Raw genomic sequence first — 15645 nt, forward strand, 5'->3', positions numbered from 1 at the left:
TTTAAGGATTAGAAAACGCTTTGTTTTTTGTGAGTATCATTTCCAAACTTGGAACACTCCATAACTGCTCAGATCAGCTGTTGAGTGGGGCAATAAATACACAGATGAAGAGAAAATAAACCCAAAAAGAAATGATTCTTTTTGTAAAATGTCATAAATGTAAAATGCCAAAAATATAAGAGATAGTGAGAGCGAGAGAGAGAGAGAGAGATAGCGAGAGAGATGGAGCGAGAAGTATGTTCACAGTTTAATCCATAGATGGCAGTACTCTAACAGAAACAGAGCTGGACGAGCACATGCCACCGACACCGGCTTCAGTGTGCTCTGCAAGGACAAAATGCTGTCATAGGTAAGATTTTTTTCTTTTTCATAATTGTGATACAAATATCTTATAGTTATATAGGCGATTCCTAAAAAGAAAACTACAACTAGACATTTGTTAAAAGAATTTTCCAAACTCTTAATCATGCTTAATACGCTACAGAACTTTAGTGTATATTTACTGAAGCATATTATTTTTATTGTTGTTATTTTTGGTAAAAATGTAATTTGGCAGGTGGGTAGATGGTGCTCTGCACATTTCTCTAACCCGCCGTGTTTGTGTTTGTATGTGTGTGTGATTAAATATTAACGTTTAAAATCTTTTACTTTTTATAACTCCACGTTTTGTACTAAAACTGGTGAATTATTAAATGGTAGCCGACGTAAATGTTTATTTCTTTTATGTATGATTAATGTTTGGGCGGAAACAGTTAACACCATAATGAGCGTGAGGAGTGTGAGGGGGCTGGGTCTAAAAGCGCAGTGTGCCAGCTACAGGCAGCATACACAGACTACTGTACATTGATGGAGCCGATTTCTATGAGTCCGGCAGAGCCCTGTGAGAAAGCCACGCTGCGGGTCTGAACCGATGCTGCGAAATCACAACGCCAGATGATGGCAACTCTGGCCACGGCTTGTACATAACCTTCATGTCCTACAGAGCAGCTCGGAGGACGGTGAATGCCAAACTGAAGGAATGTGCCGTTTCTGTGACATGGTCTGGTAAAGTAACAGGTCAGTTCAGATGGTGAAGGCTCTGCCACGAAGTTTACGCGCTGAATTCGGAATTACCGGCGACGACGAAGGTTTCAACTTCAATGAATGACGCCGTCCCTTCACAGGTTCCGTATGCGTACAGGCAGTATTTATAAATTGGAAGAAGTAGGCTACTGACTATTAAAACTATCCTGAAAGGGACAGTTTGACCTGCTCGAGCATTTGGAAACATTTCTTACCCGCTTTGGAACTGAAGCGAGTCCAGCGCATCAGTTAAAGCCCAGAAGACAGCAGCAGCATTGGAGGGAACAGGATAGGGATAACCGGGAGATTCACTTTAAATGAAGAGGTGAGTGATGATCAGCACGCTCGTTAAGGCTAAATCAGCCTTACCGGGCACAAATATTTGCGTAAATCCCCTATGACTGTCAGCCACTCTGTTCCTCAAAGAGCTAATATCCGACACTGCGGAGAGTCAACTGTGGAGAGGCATTTTTCATCTCAGGCTGCAGGCTGTGTGCAGTGCTGGGGTACATTGTATCGTTGCCACTGCTCCCACTAGAATGACAAGGTGGCATTGTAAATACCGTGCGGGGTTTATGCATTTAAAAGCACTGCAGTTAGATCAACAAAAGGCTTTACGCACAGTCGTTGGTCTGTAATCTTTTACATTAATGCCATTTACTCTCCTTCTTTCCCCTATTCATTAGAATTTGGTTGCCTCACAGTACATAAGAATTACTGGATTACAGTAGGTTTTACTGAGGTGATACATCATAAGGTTAGCATCATTCTTGCTTGTTAGTTTCTTCTGATTGTGTAAGTATATAATGAACTTACTTGACCAGAGGAGTTATTTTTAGAGTGCTTATAATGCGTTGCTTGCAGTCATCACAGAGCTTGGCTTTCTAATAATTTTGATTTGTTGACCTTGTTGGCGTCTCACAATTACACATGCATGGTCTTCCACACAGTATCCTCAGGAAATAGCCTTTGTGTGTTAACAAAGAATCAAAATTTGCTTTTGACTACACATAGTTATTACTTTTGATATACTGGCAGGTAACAGGTTACAGATCTGGATCCTTGCCTTTCTGCAACAAGTGATCTATGAATTTAAAGTCAGAATGACTTGGAGATTGTTAAATATCTCACTTCAAAATGACTTGGTCTCACAACGTGACATTATGCAAATTTTGCCACTTTTGTTGCCTCATTCTCAAGTGGCAAAATCAAAAACCTAAACTATAACACTGAAAACAACAACAACGTAATGTAATAGTGCCAGCTGGCAACAATTTAGTATTCCAGGTTGACTTCAGACCTCGTCTGTCCAGATCAGCAGATGCACCTACAAATCTTCCTTCCCTGTCTGACTGCCAGTTCACCAGCAAGCACCCATGACAATGACTCTAAAGAAAATAAATGTTGTCTTAAGTAGAAAATTGCCTTACATTTGCATGAAAATGACTTACATCTGCTACGGCTGATGGGTAGCATATTAATCCCTCGGCTTGTGCAATCAAAACCCCTTCCTTCTTGGTGCAATCAGGTTTTTTTTGCATCTGAAGCGTGACCCATTCAGATAATTATTTTAATATCCATCTCAAAATGAAACAGTAGTTTGACCCCAAAGCAACCACCAGGGTGGAAATTGCTGCCTTTGGAAGAACAAACCAGCACTCAGCATTGGTTTGATTATCACATTCTGATTATATTCACCCAATTAACTCCAATCTAATGAAGAAAAAGGAGACATTCTGTAATATTGTGGTGCTTTCATTATCCGATTGACCAGCCAGCAGCTGCTATATGACTATGCTATTTTCTATTTTAGTTCAACTTTATTTTTTATCATTTATGAATCTTCTGTAACCCATGTCTGTATTACTGTTAGTTAAAAACATTTCTGCTGTTCATCATGTGAAATATTTCTGAGAGCATAGAATTTCAGTTCATTTGTTCCCCTTTCAAATAATGGAGGATATAAGCAGAAATGTTAAGAATTCTGCTCAATGAATTGCTTTCAAGTGAAGTCTTTGAACTCATGCCGTTCAAGAACGCCTTTTGAGAACCAAAACATCACACATCCATCCAATCAATAAGGTTAACCTCACCAAGCTGGAGAGAAATTGCTTTGACTGGACAAAGTTAGATCAAGCTTTGTTGATGCTTCTCTGCCGCTGCTTCCCCACTTTACCTCTTTATAAGGGGCTATTTTGATTAGATATTTAGTGTCGCTGTGTCATCAGCAGTGCATTCTGGAATGATTTGCATAGGTCTGTACTTTACCTCTAGATTTCCCCAGGGAATGTTTCAATCTCTCATTCTTTAATAGTGTAGTCTGAGCAGCGTACAGCATAGATGCATTTTTGTTTGAATTATTCTGGATATTGTCTTCATGCCAAACATATTTTGGAATTTCATTTGCTTTGTTTAAATGAATGACCTATATCAGTTTCTTAAGAGAAGCTGGTCCTCTAATGTGCTCTGCCTTGTTTGAAGAGAGTCTAAGGCATCATAATCTCCTGGACAAGGCTGCCTGTCGCTACAGCTACCGCTGCCACCATCAGCATCCATCAGTATCTGCGACAAACTCTTGCTGGCTCAAGAGCGTCCTCTGTTGATGAAGAGCAAAGAGTCTAAACAAGGAGCTGAGTTAATTATTTGGCTATAATGTGAACACACAACCCCTCTCCGGTCGAGTCCTTTTACTTGGACTCTTTAGCAGCCGTGCTGATACTCAGAGCAGTTTTTTAAAAGCACAATTTTCTGCTGAATGAGTTGTTGCTGCTTTTCTCACCACCAGCATTCACACAGCATGCCGCTTGCTCCTCTTTGGATTCCCCCCTTAAGGCAGCCAGACTCGCCACAATTTAGCTTGAGAGATTTTGACAAGTCGCTACGCATGCAGGCAGAATCCTTGACCTATTTCTTAATGAGTGAATACTGCAAATGTGCTCAGCGGCTGTGTATTCCGAACACCCCCCCCCCCCCCCCACCCCAAGCTTACAACAACCCCCACTATCCCAACTGTCTTTTGGTTTCACACATACATAAACACTTGAACACATGCTGATAACGGTGCTTTTGTGGGTTCACCGACTCATTCTCTTATAGATATAGGTCCTCTCTTTCCTATCTGATAGAGTGTACAAATACTGAGTGTTTGTTTTAATGCAATTGGCCTCCTGTCTTCCCTCACTGTGGGCTGTTTATCTGAACCTCTCAACTGTCCAGCTGTCACAACAGAGATCTCAATCTACTTGACCCACACACGCTCCGCTCACTCAGCCTTGCTATGCACATGCTTGTGTCTGGAATCTGTATTTATGTTGAGTGTGTGTGTCTGTGTCTGTGAGCGAGAGAAACAGAATTGACATAAGAGAGATCTGGATCTTTGGTGATAATGATCAAGTGGAGCCAGGGAGAACATTTAGTCTGTGATGAGTTTGGTTGGCTTCAGTGAAAAGCAGAAGATCACAACCACTACTCTGCTCAATTTATATCTTCCGTGCTTGCTCTCTCCCCTCTGGATACTGATTGTAAAAAGTTTTTTTTAAAACTGATCTCTGATGAGTCTTGCATCAGATTCCAAGTAGAGAGAGTTTCTTTAGGTGATGATTATCCTATCAAACGTTTGTACAACGGCTTATATGTTAAATTAGGAGTGAAAGTCTGGAGCTCTGCTTGTGGATTACACCACAAGAAACTTTTGATTCTCAGATATTGGTGAGGCATCATTATGAAGTGTTTTTTCAATTTCTTAGTGCAGAAAGAGCTATTCAACACTCTGTACCCATTAAAAAAAAACCTGTTATCCAATACTCAATCCGTTGTTCTGCTTTCTGTGTTTTTATATCCTCATTTAAAGAAGTTCCCCTGATATTTTGAACCTATAGATGCCAGGGAAGATACAGGACAGAATTACTCTTTGATAATTTCCACACAATGGCAGATGTTTGAAAACACCACAGGGCTACATTTAATGGTCTAGTCATGCTGCTGTAGCCGTTTTCATCATCTTGAGTAGTTGTGCTTGTTGCCTTCAGTGACTTATTGAATCGTTGAAACCATTTTAAATTGATGACTACAGGCCACTACATTGTTAAGTAGCAGCTTGCTCAGTATGAACAACACATAGCACAGAGTGCAAAAATCAATGCCACTTTGCATTTCATTTTTCATCATATACAGTGAGTACTTGAAAGAAAAAAGCCACCTTTTCTGCTGTAGCAGTTACCGTGCTGGGACTTTTATTCTCTGTAACTCTGTGATAAGCCTGTTGAGAGAGTTTGTTTCCCCATATCTGTCAAGCTGTAGGCTTTTTTTTCCCCCAACAAGATATAGGCTGTGTGTGTGTGTCTCCAGCTTCCAGACAGGCTCCAGCCGGTCTCATCAGAGGACCAAGAGGGAATGGTTAACAGTCATCCCTCTGCCGTGCAGCCGTGGCCAGTCCAGATCCTGCTCTCCCTATTGATGGTGGCAAGTTTAGCAGTGAACCCCAATGCACACTCTGCTGTCCCAAAGCTTGCCAGCTTGCTGAAACAAAGCCTTTTGTAGGGCCACTAAATCCAACAGATGGAGAAATGGACAGTAAATGAAAGTAGAGGGAAAGGGGAATAAAGGAATTTAGTGGAGCATGTTTGTGGGTAGGCATTTAGGCTGCTCCTTTGGGAAGCCTAACACTCTTACAATGCAATACTGGCAGAACTTAACTGTTCTCTCCTTGATATGCTGCAGCAGCAGCAGCTTTGGGCCTCTATGTGAGAGGAGAAGGCAGTCTGCTCACGAATGCTCTCCAGGGCCTGGGAAGCCTTTATTAAGATGTTAATAGAACTGACTTCATGACACATTTCCATGGGACAGGATCCCTTGCTTCTGCCATTCTTTAGTGCCTCAATCTGCCTGCCACAATCATCAGTCTCTCTCCTTCACACAACAGCCTGTTTAGGCATTCAGCCCCATTTCCACATTCCCCTGCCCAGGCACTCTCACTTTATCTGATCTCTGCTGTCACAAACCATCCTATATTTACCACGTGTAACAAAATTACGTGATGCCAGTGATAAGGGCAGGAATCATGGCATAGGTACCCGCAGAATAACAAGTCTGGCTGTTTGTTTGTCACTGATCTTCTCACCGGCTGGAAGTCAGACTGTCACCCCAGCAAGCCATCAAGGCTTTTATGATTTTTATTTCTCCAACCACCGTTTTCCAGATCACTAACTATATTCTTCCTCCTCGTTCGCTTTAGTCCTCAAAGTGCTTCCAAGGTTGCCTATGAAGCTACAGCAGCTACAAAACAAGAGACAAGAGAGACCTCAAGCTTTACATCCAAATACCTTGACTGACTTCATTTTCATGAAAGGCACTGAATGCATTGTCTCTACCATTTTCTCCTTTCACATGTATTTGAATATAAGTCAGTTTAGCCTGGCACCATCAATAATCAATTAGCTGGTGTCAAGGGAGGATGTGCGTTTTTGTTTGGTGGAAACTCAACAATAAGTGAGCAACAAAAGGGAGCAGGAGAGAGAGGCAGGGTGGGAGGGGGCTTCTGTTAGGCGCCAAGGGGCAGCTGTCAGGAGCAGATGACTGTGTGTGTGTGTGTGTGTCATATGTTCACAGATCCATGTGTTTGTGTCCATTTTAATTTATTTTAGTTTGACTGTGTGGCACTTTGTGTGTTGTTTGTGTGTGTGTGTGTGTGTGTGTGTGTGTGTGTGTGGGTCTGTGTGCATGTTCAAGACGATATACCAGGGTAGGCAGTAAGGGTAACAACATGCTGCGCTGCCCACACTGCCCCCTGGTGATGAGGATGCCCCTGCCTGCCACTGTTACCATGGTTACTGCAGGAAAAGGGGTGCAGACATTACTTGTCTAGTCTGCTCATGTGCTATAGGGGAGTCCGGCCAATGGCAGCTTTGTCCCTCCCATATAAACTGAGGCCAATTACAACTAGAACCGCTTTCAACTCAAAGGGGCTGTTATGGCCATTACCCCTTACAACTGTCAAACAATGTAAGTATTTGCTCTGGAATTGTAAAATGAAGAAAATCTGTGAATTTACGTGCACTTAATTTTCTCTGTAGTTAGTGTATTGACTGAAAAAATGTTAGCATCGAACAAAAGCTAAAATTCCCTCATTGGGCTCCAACACTCAGTGACATGTTGGTGCTTGCACTTGTGCTGTCTTGTTACTATTTTGCACTCAGCTGTGGCCTTATCTGGGTTGATATCTTCTCTCAGTATGAGGCAGGATCTTTGAGTCATCCTCATCCTTCAATAGAAAGAAAACAGAAGAAAAAAGGGGAAATAAGGCCTTCTAAAGTTGTTCCTGAGTTAGATCGCAAACAGAAACTGTCTGGAAAAGTCCTCCCCCTTCCTCTGCTATCTTGTTCCTTCTGTTGCGTGCACACACATCTTCCTGATTAGCTTTTTCCACTGTCGTCGACCAAAGTAAATTGTGCTAAATTGATGATGAAAGACCTTGAAACTCCCACAACTTCAAAACACAGAATCTGCCCCACTGTGGCTTCTTATTTCCTTGCAATTTTGATAGAGGCAAAAAGGAAAACAATTAATGAGTTGGCTTCTACTTGCAAAACTTCACATGTAATTTAAATTTTTTTTTCTTTTCTTTCTTACTTGAATGCTTGATCAGTTTCTGAAGGTACAGGAAGAAAGATCCTGGATGCATGATGAAAAAAAAACAGTCTGGACTAGAGTTTGTGCCGCCAGTCTGTAGACTGCAGACTCTTTACTTTGGCCCAAGGTGATTTATAGTGTCCACGCCAGAGGAAATGAATACTCCTCTGGGATAACATTTATGTTTATGCATGAATCCGTGACTCTGATCCACACACTGAAACCAGCAGGAGAAAAGGGATGAAAGGTACTTAAAAAAGGGAGGCAGCTTGTCATGAAGCCCACACAAAGTCTGTGAGGACATGTCGTTACTTTCCCAACTTGCTGTGACCCAAACCATTAATAACACTTTATGAATGTAATTGCTTTTGTTGTTGATTTTTCACCTCTGCCCAACCTTTTAGATTACAGCTCAGCACACCATAAGCATAGGGCTTTGTGAAATGTGTGGGATACTGAGGAAGCAAAAACCTCTTCCTTTTTCTTTTTTTTTTTTTTTTTTAGCAGTGACTTTTAGGGGAATGTGTCGTGTCAAAAAGAATCAGCAAAAGTTATCACTGTGAATCACACTGTACAGTGTTTATATTAACAAGGTGAATCTATAATGGGAATGTTGGATGTTGTTGTTCCACCACCCTTACTTCCTAGTGCCCTTTGCTATCAAAGAGGAACGCTGCATGAACTCAGCAGGAGCTCACCCAGACAGGCATGTTTTTCTTCCTCTGTCATAACCAATGATATATGAAAGATGACAGCAATATCTTCTTGTTACCTACAAAGAAAATTATTATCATGTGATGTGATGCCATGCTAAACACATAATCAAAATTCATCACATTTTCGACCATCAGCTGCAACACAAGTTGTGGGCGTTTGGCCTCATTTACTAGCAGTTTATAATTACCTCTACCACTACTGCTACTATTGCTGTTGTTGTTGCCTTTTGGACATTTACAGTTTTCCAAAACAACACAGGCCACAAACTGGCCTTACATAGCCTGTTAAGAAAACAAAATACTTCATGGAAAGGTTTAGCTTTAACCTTTTTTATTAAAAAATATTTCAGTGTTCTATGTCTCATCTTAGCTTAAACTATCTCATCTTTAATTAAAAACGACTTCTGTCTTTTCTAATACGATCACTGAGTCTAAATTCTTGGCACGTTTCCACTGATACTGAAGTATCTGGATTTTTTTTAAGTCTCTCAGCTCAAGAGTTTCTCATTTCGAGCTGACAGATCGCGTATTCCTTTTCCTCCACCTGTTTTTCTCGTAGCCTTGTAGATGAACTGTTTTTAGCCTCATAGTTTAAAAAAAAAAATAAATAAAAAATAAATAAAAAATAAATAAATAAATAAATAAATAAATAAATAAATATATATATATATATATATATATATATATATATATATATATATATATATATATATATATATATATATATATATATATATATATTCATTTTGACATCCAAATAGTTTTCTTTGTTTTGAGCCACAGTGAATGTGTCAGGGGATATTCTGAAACTTATTTCACTTTCAACAAGATTTTCATCACTCTGGTGGAAACACTTGGAGAGGCGCGCCTTTTCTGGCTTCCTCCTCGGACACTATTGTTTCCATCAGAGTTTGTCATGCCTTAGTGGTGCAGGCTTGTCTCCTACAACATCATCACCACTTTCTCTGCTTCACTTGGAGTGAAGCGGGCTCAGCTGTATGCAGATTGCCCAAGCCTGCTGGGATAGAAAAAGTTACTGGCATATTTATTGTGGCAACAACAAAATAAACCTGTGCATATGTTTCAAAAATTCAACAGTAATTTTGCATACATTACTTTTTTTTTTTTTTTTTGTGCAGGGCAAGAATGTAATGTTTAAGGAGAATGAAACAAGATATGAGACAATTATTCAGATTGTGACAACCAAACCTTTTGCCGTGGACCGTTTGAAATCCCTGTGTTGTCCATGAAGATGTTGATTAAACATGACTGCTCTGAAACATCTTACTGCCTAAGGGAGGCAAAGTGGAAGAAGGGAGGTGAGTAAGCAGAGAGAGTGAGAAAACTGAGGATTGACTGGGCAGGTTTGTACTTGAAAGCAATGAATGAGCATCCTTGCTTGTCTTAATCTGCTCCAGTTAGGGAATTATGCTATAGAAGTTAATACATTATCCACACAGAAGGTGCATTCAAAGGATATTTGACACGTTATTGCCACTACAGGCCCAGTTTTACTAGACACATCTTTATTTCCTCATTCATCTTGCAGTAAGAGCTAGAGTAAAGCTGGGAATTAGAAATATTTTTCTCTCTGCAGAAGGCATCTCTGAGCGTGTAAGTACAATGTTTACCGTTAAGTACTTTACACAAGCCGCGTTGCCTTTGCTGCCGCAAGTCCTCCCCCACATTTCTCAGAAAACATGTTCAACCTGACAGGGGTGAATAGGTGAGGTGGATTTGCATTTATTTACAAAGTATGCACAATGTTTCAGGCATATTTTTGTGCACATACTGTTGAATGAAAAATAATTTGCTTTTGCATGACTTTAAGTCCCCCAAAGAGTGTCCTTATTCAGCATTTTTTTCTTTTTTTTAAACAGAAGTAGAGTAATTTATTTTTTAGCTACACACTGAAAGTGTCCATGTTTTATTTGTTCTGGGGATTTACATAATGCAGTATCATATCCTCTGTGTCCACTCTCCACTCATCTGTCTGCCTCTTCTCTTCACCTTCCTTTCCTGTGAAAGGGAGAAGCTGCAAAGGTGGGTGGAGGCATGCCAGAGGGTACTGGCATATGGCTGGGAAATCGTAGCGCATTTTTGCATTCACCTGTGTTTTGGGACCATGGCCTGCATTCTGCTTTGCATCGTCAAACCAAAAGGAAAATTACAAAATGGAAAACAGGAACGGGCTACTGGGCATTATGTTACTGTTGAATAGAGTGAGAATGTGCATACGTATACTTTCCATCATTTCAGGGCGCACAGACACACTTATTTCGCTGCAGTGTGCACAGACATGGACTTGCCTGATAAAGGACCCCTTTGCTTTGTTTATTTTGTTGAGGCACAGTGTTTTGGGGTTGTGTTCAACAAAGCATTAGTAGCTTCAATGGCTTAAAAAAAGCTAAAATGGGGTGTCTCTGCTTGCTTGGCTCCCTGTGGTGCAGAAAATGTACAGTAGCTCTGTGTCAATGTAAACAACTCCACCTGTGTTTGCATACTATTACTTGAAACAACCAGTTAGAAAAGGGAAAGCAAAGGAAGCAGAATGAAACTGCAGGCTGAAGACTAGCCAGAATGATTTCGCTGCAGGAGATATTGTTACGTTAATTTAGTGCAAAGCCTTTAAAACACAAGCTAAAAAAATGTGCTTCAAACATCATGCGTCTTCTTGTAATGTTTGACAATAAAGGGTGTTTCCCAGGAAGAGAAAGTGGTTGCAGAATGTAAATGCAGCTATACTGAACATAACCAACAGTGAGATGTCATTTATGAGTTTGCTCTGCACTTGATGCTGTTACTAAGACTTCATCTTGTTGAGATTTTCTGACTCGGATCATGATTTTAGATTTGTGTCTTGGATGCATGTGATCAACCTCTATAAACACAGAATCAGAGCTTCTTAATTGAAAAACTGGCGTATTGCTCCTGTTTGTCAGCACCTTGATCGTGACTCATCAAGGTCACAGGGTCACACTTAATTCTCAAAGGGTTCCCAGTACCAGTGAAATGCAGCATTCCCAGCCTCTTTTATAAAACAAAGGAAGAAACGGGGAGGTCTGGGATTTTTGCTTGTGATACCGAGTCAGACAGGAAGAGAAGAGGAAGCTGGAAGGGAGTGACGGAACCGGAAGACAAGGCTGTTTTCGTAGGAGTGAAGGGCACCATTTGCCAGAGAGAGGTATAAAAAAAACAAACCCACTGAGAACATTTGCACTGGGCTAGTTAAGGAAAACTGAAGACCTGGGATCAGCTGACTAACCATGCTTTGGTGATCTCACCGGATCTGCATCTACATCCTTGTAGATGATGTAGGTGTGTGTTGAAGTGTAATACTCCAGACTAATGGGAAAACACACTCTTTCTTAGTGGGTCCTAGGCAGACTGAAACAGCAGTGAACCAACCACCAAGTGTCCTAATTAGCCCACTTCAGCATGTTATTCTGCCCCAGCTGCTCCTATTTATGTTACTGATGAAATGCTGAATGGGGCTTTTTCCCCCCCCCCCCTTGGTTACATTTTCTCGAGGGTAGCAAATAGTCGATTTTTATCGTTTTTCTCTTTCCTGTTATTGCAGTTTTTTGCTGGAGTATGATTATATGTTTTCTCTACTGCTGATGTAGTTTATGGGAAGCAGCACCAGCAGGGCTGTTTTGTTTGGCTAAAAAGGGTGGCTGCTAAGTACTCAATCCAGTGTTTTGCCTCCCCATATCCCCCAACTAAGAAATGACAGAATCTGGTGATAGAGAGAAATACTCTGTTTGCCCACTGCTGTGTTTATGGTGACTCCATTGTGGGCTTTAGTTTCATCATATATTCTGCAATAGCACACTAATCATTGAAAGAGTTCAGTGAGATTTATCTGTTGAATGCAGCGAGCTGGCCTACTTGTTGAAACTTCATTTTACTGCTCTACTAAACCTGCAGACTATGATCACATTTAAAGTAGTGAAGCCACAGCATTTCTCCCTGAGCTTCATCATCTATGTGTGCGGCCTAAAGAAAGAGTTACTGAGGGAGAAGCTGCCACAGAGGAATTCAGAGTCTTGGTTTGGCATTGGTCATAGTGACCAAGTTAGGAAAGCTCGTTTCTTTGATTTATGTTCATTTATTATTCCTCTGTCTGTTTTTGAGTCGTGTCTTTGTTTCTCTTGGTCTTTCCTTTCACGCTCCCCTCTGTTTATTGCACTTTTCTTTTTTGACTTTCTGTCTTTATGTCTCTTTATGTCTCTCCATCTGTCTCCTAGGAGACAGATGGTAATTTTAATCATCGTTCTAGCAGAGATTAGTCTTTGATCAATTTTAATGCTCAGAATACAACCGCTACATTTAGCTTGAGAAAGGGGGAGGCTGGGCTTGTAAAAGTGATTTGGTGACTAAGGAAAGGCAGAATACTCCAAGATAAGTCCTCTATCCAAGTATTTCTCATGCCCAACATTTTACATGCAGTCAAAGCGTTGTTAGAATTACAGTCTAGTTAATACTTCAGCTGGATTTGGGAAATTCGTTCTCTGATTTTTTTTTTTTTTTTTTTTTTTTTGTATTTTTGTTTGTTGTAATACCCCGTTGAGACCTACTTCTGTACATGCAAGTATATGCGATTACTTCTACGCTATGCCTTCCAGAGATCCAAGCCTCTTTGCTCTTTGGGTGACTATATCAAGATGTCGTACAAGAACACTACTGACAGACGGTTATATAAGGCTGGGTGGCCACATATAAAATATGGTCTCTGGTGTCTGCCTGAAGAATACAGATGGCCTGCCTGTCTACATGTTATATCTGCAGCAAGAGCAGGGAGAGAGACTCGGGAGTCTCTGGCCTGTGAAAATGAGTGTGAAGCACTTATTCCCAGAATGGCTATAGTAGCTCTTCATACAGCTCTGACACACTCAGAGCAGCTCTGTAGTCACAGATCGTGTACATTATAGGCATTTCACACACATGCTTTGCTTGTAAATAATATTGGTGTGTAGTTATTGTGGTTACATCAGTCAATTATATTGACATTTAGGCTGTTTACATTTCCGTAGTTCATCAAAAAGAGCAATACCCAGCCCAGAGCTGACGCAGCAGCAGAGTGGACCAAGCAACAAGCAAGATAGCCAAGTGAAGTCTCTAGATCTTTACTATTCCCTGGTCGTTTGTGTCCGTGGCGCCGCTTTCAACCTGGCGAGTATTGGATCTCTTTACTGATCCCTGTACTTCATCACAGTGCGTATGCTGATGCTTGGAAAAATTGATCTAAGCGGCCTGGAAGATGTGTACTATATGCCTAATACACAGATTATGAAATGCTTTTCAGTGATCAAAATAAGAACTTGGTCAATAGCCTGATGACTTTTGAAAGAAAATGGTTAATTAGTCTTTTTGTGGCAGCGAAACAAAAAATAATTATTGAAAGAAAATATAATTGTTTGAAAGTGCTTCAGCCAGTCAACACATGAGTAAATGGAGCTTTTTACATCCCAACACTCTGTGTAACGCAGCTTGTAGGACTCTTCCTTTATCTCTCCAGTATATGGAAATTGTCTTTTAGCTCCACTCGTATGCTTCAGCTGTGGCTGTATGAGACACTAAAAGATAACATTCCCATATTAAAGCAAAGTCCTCATAAGGAGGTTGGCATGGGTGGGGCAGGATATTTTCAAGAGACCCTGGTTCATTTCACATTTGGTCCGTTTTGTTTTGCACTATTTTTTTTTTCTCCTTTGCCTTGCTTTTTAAAAGAAAACCTTACTAACATTAGGATTAGGAAACATTCATGGTACCGGTTCAAACACACTCCTTCGAAAGTAACCCTTCTTGTTGACAAATGACAAGTTGGAAGTGACCCCTCAGTATCAGGTATGTGATACCTTGTCCATCAAAGTAGACAGACAAGGTTATCACATACAGTAAGTGGAATCTTGTGTGTAAGGATGTTTCGCCATCAGTTTTGACAGACACCATGAAAGTGGGCTGAATGAGCAGAATATTAATAATCTAAGTTTATGTATCTGCATCGCAGGTATAAGGACTACAGAATCAATGGAACATACAGCCACTAGTTAATATTGCCAATAGCAGTTAACAAGACAAATAGCAGCAGATACCAGAAACCAATATTTTCACCATTTCTAAACTGCAGCACAAATCTGCAGTATGCTCTACTAAAAAAGTGTTTTGGCTTATATCTGTTAGATTATACATCTGTGATCAGCCAGTATCGTTAGTCAACGCTGACTGTTGTGCAGGCAGCATTCTTATCAGATTTGCTTGTACTTCAGCTGCATCATGTTTTATTTGTGTACTAGAGTTTTTCTAAATAAACATCTCATATGTTTAGCAAAGTTTATAACAATCTTTGTTCTGTGTGTGTTTATTTGAAAAGTGTTTGCCTTGGTGATATGCCTGCTAGATTCTCAGGACACTATCTGACAGGAAACCAGCAAGTGCTGATTTTCCACCGTATCCCAGCCAGAACTGCATCCTGTACGGGGCTCACATGGAACAGGCCGGAAGGCATGCGTGTGTGCTTCAGCACTGATCCAGCAATTCACTCAGTCAGTCATCTGGCTTGCTCTCTGTGCTCTGTCCCATCATATTCAGTCCTGTCCTGGCATAGCCTGGCAGCAGCTGCTGCACCCCTGAGGACGATCAGGTGGATTGTTATACGCCCACCATGCGCAAGACTGAGTTAATGCTTACTGCAGCACTCACTACTGCTTTATTATTCATATTCATTGCAAACCCTAGTTGGACTTGCATGCAAATGTAGTGTAAGCTTTCCTGCGAGCTGTGGTCTGTAGTAGCAGTGTAACTTTGCTTTGCTTTGTACTGCACTTTACCCATTTGAGAAATGTTTGGAAAGCTTTCAAATCAGCCTTTGAAATTAAGCATTTCTTAATTGATTTAAAAGTAAAGATCTCCTAGTGGAGCAAAGTTTGCAGGTGGTTGCAGTTTTGTTGTGGGGACTGTGGCACATTTGGGTCCAATTCATCTCCTTTCTGCTCGCTTTATACCTGATGATTATTTTCAGTGTACAGACAGACAGTCACTACCTTTGTTTTTGTTTGTGGTCTGTTGTGCACAGTCTTGACAGTAACCAGGCCATTCTGCTTGCTCGGCATGTATCCTTCTGTGTGAATAAGCACCCAATTTCCTCACCACATGCTGTTATTGCCTCTCGTCCAAAGGGAGATTGGGCTAAGTAACTAACCACAGACTGATTTTGTGGTGTTTTATCATCCCTGAT

The 15645-nt window shown here is 40.8% G+C and overlaps 1 protein-coding gene across 3 annotated transcripts in view; it reads left to right on the forward strand.

Annotated features, from left to right (window-relative positions):
* The first annotated feature begins 275 nt into the window (after nucleotides 1-275).
* The window catches only part of plxna2 (plexin A2), a 166775-nt gene continuing 151405 nt past the window's right edge, over nucleotides 276-15645 (forward strand). Inside the window, exons 1-2 of one of the 3 annotated variants that reach the window (XM_086278459.1) lie at nucleotides 6667-7062; nucleotides 9545-9724. The gene's annotated coding sequence lies outside the window, so the exon portion shown is untranslated. Of the gene's footprint in view, nucleotides 350-819; nucleotides 1388-6666; nucleotides 7063-9544; nucleotides 9725-15645 lie in introns of those variants that run through there. The other 2 variants (XM_086278460.1, XM_086278458.1) reach the window with 2 other exon arrangements.

This window comes from Aulonocara sp. 'chitande type north' Nkhata Bay, linkage group LG20 (assembly GCF_057382095.1).
Source record: "Aulonocara sp. 'chitande type north' Nkhata Bay isolate Kocher_YH1m ecotype deep benthic linkage group LG20, A_spYH_male_GT1.1, whole genome shotgun sequence".
Classification (NCBI taxonomy): Eukaryota; Metazoa; Chordata; class Actinopteri; order Cichliformes; family Cichlidae; genus Aulonocara; species Aulonocara sp. 'chitande type north' Nkhata Bay.